The following is a 9,138-nucleotide window of genomic DNA, read 5'->3' as shown; positions in this document are numbered from 1 at the left end:
TATAGTCCTCAGGAGAATGAAGAGCAGGAATCAGTAACCTGATCAAGGCCTATGGCTGAAGGTCAGAAAAGGGAAGGAATATGACCAGTTTTATGTCAGACCCTCCCCCCCCGCCATCACAACCCCTTAAACTTGGGGGGGGGGGGGCAAAAGAGTCCTTTTGATGCAGGTGTCTTGTATCTTGAGCTAGGTCAAGTGAAGGGGCCCAATGTAACTTTTGGGTAATGACATCTGGACAGTGCAATTCGCAGCTTAGCTCGACTAGTGATGAAAGTGATAAAGTCGACCTCCCGATGGTCACCAGACCGACTGGACACTGCTGATGACGGATACGTCCACACTCACCCACTGAAGGCTCTCCTTTGCTTCCTAGGCCACAGCACCGTCTCACTGTCTAGGTCACTGCTTCCAGATGAAGGCCGTGGTCACAAGAGGCCTCCTCCTTCTCAACACATATCACCTCTCCCAGCGTTCTGTCCTCTCCATCCAGCAAGCTGGAACTTGTAGTCTACGACGATCGGTCCCCAATGTAGATTTGGGCTCTTTGGACTACATGTCCCAAAATCCGTCACTCCTCTGTAAGTTCTCACTCACTCTGCATTCAGGATGTAACAAGGCAGATCCCAGGCTGAGCACTAGAGAAACTGCCCTCACTATGGCTGCTGCTGCAGAGTGCCCTCTGATAATAAAGGCAAATTAGCCAGCTCCTGGCTACATAAGAAAGGACACGTTAGGCACCACAGTAAATTTTACTGACCTGTGAAAAAACGGGACAACAATTCTGTTCTAGACTACATTTTCTGAACCTTTAAGTTTTGTTTAATTTGCTGAACAGCAAGCATGTGTTGAAATTGGTGTTCAATGAAATTTTACACATAGATGTGTGAATGACCTTCTATTGTAATATAATTTACAAATTCAGTCCTGGTATAAACTGAAAAGCCATGGTGTAAATTACTTTTTTGTAGATCTGCACCACAGAGTTCTGGAGATTTTACCGTTGCACAAGAAGGCTCATTCACTAAGGTATCAGTCTGTTCAAAAATGATTCTAATGTGCAAAGATGCAGACGAGAAGTGTACATACACCGCATGTTTTTATCTTGAATAAGGACTCTGTAGTCCCCTAATCACATTATTAGTCACAGTGCTGTTATAAGAAACAATGCATCAGTCAACATCCCTGTAGGCATAGGACATTCTACAAGTATCTCACAAAAGTCAAAACCCTCAATACCCTTTGGCCATGCTGGATAGGTCATATTTCGTATTCCTGTAGGGGCAAAGTTTTTTTTTTAGGAGAGGAGAGTTAGTAGTAGGAACATGAGGATCCTTACCACAAATTGAAACTCTTTTCATGGTTGTCAGGAAAATAAATATTTTTTTTTTAGCAGTTTTAAAAAATCCTAACTGTTTGCACTCTAAAACAAAAAGTACAAAATAGATTGTATCATAAATTTTGTATTAATGGTTGCATTATTTATTTTTATGTTGTTGATAACAAAATATGTTGTCCCCCTTAAAGTCCAACTCCAAGAAATGATAAAATTGTCCCTTGTAGTGAGGCTGTGTTCGCACTGCAAGAGTTAATTGCTTATTTAGGCTTAGGGAACACAGAAAAGTAGATTTACTTACTCTATTCTTCACTCCTCCCCACCACTAAAGCTGTCCCCAAAGCCTCTTCTTCCCTAGCTCCACTGGTCTAAGGTTCTGAGGTCATCAAGAGCATTGCAGGGTCTGTGAGGATGCCAAGGGACAGTCCACCACTGAAGCGTGGGTGAGCGCCATCTCCTGGAGGAGTGGAAGATCAGATTAGTAAAGCACTTCTATCCATAAACAAAACTTGCAGTGGGCCGCAGCCTCACTGCAAGGCATCACTTTATAGTTTCCCAGAGTTGAAATAAACTTTAACAGTAAGTGAAACATTTTACATGAATAGAATGATGAGACATTCTAAAAATGAGGATTTGTATTAGTTTAGGGTTAGCCATTGGGGATCTGTAAAAGGAAAAATGTATTGCACGGGAGCTTTTCATTTTGCTATTGTGTAACAGCTCTATTTTGCTAGAATGGGCAATGTTAGGATTTTTGTAGTGTAAAATGTTTTGGCTTGGCTAGCAGCCAAGCCTGTGTTGAATCTGGGTCGGGTGAGTGATCCAGGGAGGCTGGTATGACACATCAGACAGCATCTCTAGTACCTCTCCCTACTTTTGGAACTTGCTGTTAACTTCCAGAAGAATGGGAGAGAGGTTAGGAGGTGCTGCCTGGAGTATTAATGAGGGCCCTGACCAATCCCCAACAGACGGGTTGGCAGGGGGCAGGCCCCCTCAAATACTCAGGGTCAGCCCAGCTGGGCAGGAGAGTTTGGGTGGAAGTTGGAGATGGAGTGCCAGGAGGCTGTCGGTGGGCCCTTGAAGGTAACCCACTAGTGAGGAGGAAGAGGGTGGCCTCGGGCCTGGGAGCTTGGGTGCATGAGGGACCTCTGATATTCCAAGGAGGTATCCTGTCCAGTGGCACGGGAACAGGCGTGAGGACAGCAGGAGCCAGTGAGAATGCCCAGTAGATCTCCAAGGAGAAGACAGCCAGAAGGGCTGGTGAGTGAGACAGTCAGGGAGGACTGAGAGGACTGGATGAGAGCAGTCTGAGATGGATGAAAAGTCAGTCTGGGGGGATTGTGGAAGATTAGCCAGGAGGGCTAGAGAAAGGGGCAGCTGCAGCCAGGTGGGCTGGCAGTGCCTGAAAAGGTGGTGCTGGGATCAGTAGCCACAGAAGGACAGCTGGGCACTAGGACTTCACTACACGACCAAAGGGGGCCGTGGTCCTTGCCTATAATGAGCATTTGCTACATCTGACTGAGCCCTATTGTCAGATCACATAACAGTATGCCAGCTGGTCTTGAGAGATTTTTGTGCTACAGGCAAGTGCTGTGCTGAAGGAGCTGAGGATTGAGCAAATGGTCAGTGCAGAAGAAGTTGTCCCTGAAGAGTTCTGCCTAAACAAGTGGGCATCTCATAATACCCCTATCCCCATCCAAGTCCAATACCCCTGATTAAAAATACAAAAAACAAAGCTGCAGGGACTGTTTCTTGACTCAAGAGTGCTTTGGAAAATTCTGTGTGCCTGGCTGTGCAGGGTGGGGGATCCCTTATTCATTAGTGGCTCCTGCGGAGGTAGCACTCTATATTTGACCTTGATTGTCACTTTGATTAATGATTTGCATTATGGATGAAGTCAAAATTAAGAGGGGAAATAGCATACAATTTATAACCATTCCCTCATTCTATAAGTAGATACAGCACTGGCTGTGACTAACCCTCATCTATAGTGTGAACTTCAGAACAAGGGTATATCTCCTACACAAGTAAATACAATTCCAAGGACAATATTATACAGGCAAAGTTCTGTTTCATTTATTACACAAACTTGTATCCTTGATCAGAAGATCACATTTTATATTATGCATATTTTAGATGAGACAGCCTTCCTGAAATACATAGACATTTGCTATAAATTCAGGCGAAAGGCTTTATATATAAACTGATAACCCCCAGAGGAGCAGCTGGATTGTTTGGTTTCCTCCTGCCTTGCACCTGTGATGACCCGCCGTTCTTACCTGGACCAGAGACGACAGTTTAACCACTTGCTTACTGGGCACTTAAACCCCCCTCAGTCCCAGACCAATTTTCAGCTTTCAGCGCTGATGCACTTTGAATGACAATTGCGCGGGCATACAACACTGTACCCAAATGAAATTTTTATCATTTTTTTCCCACAAATAGAGCTTTCTTTTGGTGGTATTTAGTTACAGCTCGGAGTTTTATTTTTTGCTAAACAAACAAAAAAAGATGCAAAAAAATAAAAATAAATAAATCATGTTTTAATAGTTTGTTATAAAATTTTGCAAACGGGTCATTTTTCTCCTTCATTGAAGTGCGCTGATTAGGCGGCACTGATGGCTGCGTTAGTGGGCACTGATGGGCTGCATTGGTGGGCACTGATGGGCTGCATTGGTGGGCACTGATGGGCTGCACTGGTGGGCACTGATAGGCATAGTTAAGGCGGCACTAATAGGCACAGATAAGGCGGCACCGATGGGCACAGATAAGGCGGCACTGATGAGCAACGATGGGCACAGATAAGATGGCATGGATGGGTGGCACGGATAAGTGGCACGGATGGGTGGAACGGATGGGCACTGATAGGTACCACTGATAGATGGGACTGATGGGCACTGATAGGTGGCACTGATAGGTGGCTCTGATAGGTGGCACTGCTGGGCACTGATGGGCGGCACTGCTGGGCACTGATGGGCGGCACTGCTGGGCACTGATGGGCGGCACTGGGTCGCAGCACCTTTGAGGCAGATTGTGGGCACTGTGGGTGGCACTGTTGGTGGCACTGCTGGATGGCACTGTGGGTGGCATTGTGGGTGGCACTGTAGGTGGCACTGTGGGCACTATGGGCACTGATGGGGGGCACTGATGGGGGCACTTACTTTTATTCAGGATGGCACGGCGGTGGGCGGGTGGGCACTGGCAGGGGGCAGGTGGTCAGCTGTATTGCTGGCCGTGATCGGGACTGATGTCCCGATCACGGCCGCCGGTGATCGGCTTTTTTTTTCTCTCCTCGCGCTGTCAGCGCGAGGAGGAATAATAGCCGATTGCCGGCTCCGTTCTATCACATGATCAGCTGTCATTGGCTGACAGCTGATCACGTGATAAGGGGTTGGGATCGACCCCTTGCACGGATCGGTGATCAGGCGAGTCTCACGGACTCGCCGATCACAGAGCGCGCCGCGCGCGCCCCTCAGGGGGCGCGCAGGCCGCTCGTATCCGGGACGACGTCAATAGACGTAGTCCCGGAAATGTAGGTCCGCGCTGATGCCGTCATTTGGCAATAGCGCGGATCTGTAGTGGTTAAATAGGCTTTATTAACCAGCATAAAGCCCTGTAAGTAAAAGGGTTAGTTAGAATACTGTTTCCATGGCAATACAGTTTCAATACCGCAGCAATGCAAGTACCTTGTTACATAGCGCAGGGTGTCACTGATTGTTTCCCACAGCCTCACAGCTGCCCTTGAAACATTCGGTAGATAACACGCACTAGGCCGGCATGAGGGAACTTTGGCAATACAATTCTCAATATCGAACAACAGCATTAAAGTTAAAGGGTAAGTTCACCTTTATAAAAAAATTAATAATAAATGCCCATGTTATTGCAGGTAAAAAAATTTGCATTTATTTTATTAATTAGGGGCCTGCAAAGCATTGAAGGAATAATCAATGAACTACCAAGAGAGCTCATCAGACCTGGTAGTTCACTGAGAACCACTAGCCATCAGCTGCAATGGCTGATGGTAGTTCTTATTATCCCATTCACAGAACTAATAATGCGGCAGGTGGGCAAAGCCACACACGGCTGCATTTTTTAAAAATTATGACAGCAGATGGGAGGAGAAGATCCCCTAGCCTGCTGTCACAGTGGGAACTTGGGGGTGTAACATGTTACTAAAGGTGACCATGTCCTTTTAAGTCCCTAGTAGCAGTACCAATAATCTTTAGCAACCACAGTGTAGCCAACTTACTGCAGAGATGCCCTACCTAACCATTGGCCAGTTGGACAATGTAAATAGTCTGCTGGCATAGAGGTCCATGGATTTATTTTAAAGGCAAGCTCACTGTCCGAAAGAAGGTATCCTAACATACAAGCAACACAATCCTCTTTAGGCAGACATTTTTTGGTGGATAGTAGCCGTGGGAACGATAGCAAAGAAAACTCTTCAAGGCACTCTCGACATCCACAAAAAGTCCCGATGTATTGATGCTCCAAGGTGCTCTCTCAAACTTATAAAGATTCGGCTGTCTGCATTGGGATAGCAAGTTCAGGACAGAGTCTCTGGAATAACAGCAGGGATACATGGCCTCGGGGCTTTGTTTTTGTTGTGTGTTTTTTTTTTTTTTTTTATATGTCATTTTTATTTAGAAATTTTGGATAAAATAACATATATAGGAACGCAAGACAAAACAGAACATACAAATAGTAATAAAAACTTACTCAGAGAGTTCTCATGTGAGCTCTACATATTAGTCCTTTTTAGGTCGTTTCGGGACATTCTATATTTAGTACACAGAGGGAAGTTGTAGGAACACCCACCAGATGAGGAGGCGGATTCCTTTGTGTAGCATAGGCTACAACACTAAATTAAAGATTAACCATCGGCCACACCAATGGCATCAGGATCATTGGTTAGAGCCAAGCTGGCACAAAGTAAGTTTATATTGTATTACCATTCCTGGAGTTCATCTTTAATAACAGAGGGATGGGTTTATAAATCAAGCTTCAATCACACAGTAAATCTGCCCCATAATCTGTCCTGTTTTGCAGTGTTTTATTCTGGGGAAGTACTGAAAAATCTCCCCCATTGGCCATTATTACTGCATTGCACTAATCAATCCCTCTGCAACCGATTATTGACAGTTAAAGAACCAAAGCTTAGTGATCATCCTACCTGAATTGGTAGTATTATCACTGTGCAGTATATACACTCACCGGCCACTTTATTAGGTACAACTTGCTAGTACCGGATTGGACCCCCCTTTTGCCTTCTGAACTGCCTAATTCTTAGTAGTATAGATTCAACAAGGTGTTGGAAACATTCCTTAGAGATTTTTGGTCCATATTGACGTGATAGCATCACGCAGTTGCTGCAGATTTGTCTATTGGATTGAGATCTGGTGAGTGTGGAGACCATTGGAGTAGAGTGACTTCATTCTCATGTTCAAAAAACCAGTGATGAGATGATTTGAGCTTTATGACATGGTGAATTATCCTACTGGAAGGAGCCATCAGAAGATGGGTACACTGTAGTCATAAAGGGATGGACATGGTCAGCAACAATCCTCAGGTAGGCCGTGGAGTTTAATTGATGCTCAATTGGTACTGAGGGATCCACAGTATGCTAAGAAAATAAGAAAATCCCTCACACCATTACACTACCACCACCATCAGCCAGATCCATTGATACAAGACAGGATGGATCCAGGCTTTCGTGTTATTTACGCCAAATTCTGACCCTACCATCTGAAAGTCCTCAGACCAGGCAACATTTTTCCAATCTTCTATTGTCCCATTTTGGTGAGCCTGTGCGGATTATAGCCCCAGTTTCCTGTTCTTGGCTGACAGGAGTGGCACCCTGTGTTGTCTTTTGCTGCTGCAGCCCATCTGCTTCAAGGTTGTTGTGCATTCAGAGATGGTATTCTGCATACCTTGCTTGTAAAGAGTGGTTATTTGAGTTCCTTTCTATCATCTTGAACCAGTCTGCCCATTCTCCTGACATCAACAAGGCATTTTCGTCCATACAACTGCCGCTCACTGGATATTTTCTCTTTTTTGGACCACTCTCTGTAAACCTTAGAGATGGTGGTGTGTGAAAATCCCAGTAGATCAGCAGTTTTTTAAATACTCAGACCAGCCCATCTGGCACCAACAACCATGCCACGTTAAAAGTCACCTAAATCCGCTTTCTCCCCATTCTGATGGTCAGTTTCAACTTCAGCAAGTAGTCTTCACTGTGTCTAGATGCCTAAATGAATTGAGTTGCTGCCATGTGATTGGCTGATTAGCAGTTTGTGTTACCAAGTAATTGAACAGGTGTACCTAATAAAGTGGCCGGTGAGTGTATATTGCTGTGACAGCAGCCTCAAATTCAGCCAAGTATTTTTAATGTGCCTTGAAGGATTTATCCTTATATAATAAACAAATGCAAACTGAACCATAACTGCAGAAAGACAGATCATAAGGTCTTTATTATTAATAATAGCAATAAAGTTAATTAGCCTAACTTTTTATCAGAGCCACAGAGCAATCATTATATAGTGACCCGCTGTAGTATAACTGTAATCAAACCAAATGGGTTTGGAGGTCAAGCTATAAAATGATAATTGCCATATGTAACTACTGGGATATGATCAGGGCCGTCTTTAAGGCAGGTCAAAAGGGGCAGCTGCCCTGGGCCCTGTCATTGTTGTGGGGCCCAAAACAGCTGCCACATACTTACCAACTATCCTGGTTTAAATTCCCTTGTCCCATGAGTTTTTTGTCCGGTGCTGTGTCCCGATATCTCAGTGTGAAGTGCTGCTACTAATGCTGCCCAGCTCTCCTTATTGTTGTGTACAGATGACTCACCTGCAGACCTGTGTTTACATGTAAATACCTGCAGCCAGTGGCTTTGATATGTAATAAAGGCGACATTTATTTGTATATCATGCTCCCCTGCAGTGAGGAGATGATGTGCTGTAACCTCTAGCAACTAATCGGTGAGCTGTAATGTGTGCTGTAACCTCTAGCAACCAGTCAGTAAGCAGTAATGAAATGCTGTAACTGCTGGCAACCAATCGCAATTTCTGCCTGATCTGATACAGTAAACGGATTTGAAGTTTAGCTGCTATTTATTATATGTCTCAGAGCAGGTGGAGAGTGAAATTGCAAGGGGGGTGGGCAAGAAAATTTTTGCCCAGGGTCCAGTCAATATTAAAGATGGCCCTGGATATGATTATGGTTTGGTCAGTCTCCCCAGGGTCTAGGCACACACAGTCTCACCTGGACACTGACATGGAAATGTATAGATAGGCAACTCCTATCCTTGTATTGATTAGTGGTTCCAAATTATTAACTACTGCATTAGGGAACAGACACAAAAGATACACTCCTCCTCTTTCCAAATAACTGTTCTGCCTTATTATGATGCTATTGAAGGTTTTTATACACATGATTGCGTAGGTAGCACATTAATATTACAATTGTATGTTTATGGTAACAAGGGGCGTAACATACTAATTCTAATCAGAACTCGAAGGAATGCAAACATGTACTGAAAACATTATTAGTGCCGTGTGCACAGTGAGGGCATTGTGCAATACATATAAAATAGAATACAATTATATACAGAACCTACAAATTTCCTTTACAGTCTCCTCTCTTTTGATCAATATTTTGATCACTAACGATACCTGCTATCACCTTTACCCTGGAACCTCCACATGCTTAGGTGGAGGTAGTCCTGGCATAAGAGGCAAAAACTCCATTGTGGAGAATATAATAGCTGAGCAGCTTTTTCATTACAAAATGACTTTTCATTGTGA

The sequence above is a fragment of the Lithobates pipiens genome, unplaced genomic scaffold, assembly GCF_037356315.1.
Source record: "Lithobates pipiens isolate NorthernLeopardFrog02 unplaced genomic scaffold, aLitPip1_a1.2 Scaffold_16, whole genome shotgun sequence".
In the NCBI taxonomy this organism is placed as follows: domain Eukaryota; kingdom Metazoa; phylum Chordata; class Amphibia; order Anura; family Ranidae; genus Lithobates; species Lithobates pipiens.
This window is presented reverse-complemented; position numbering follows the sequence as displayed.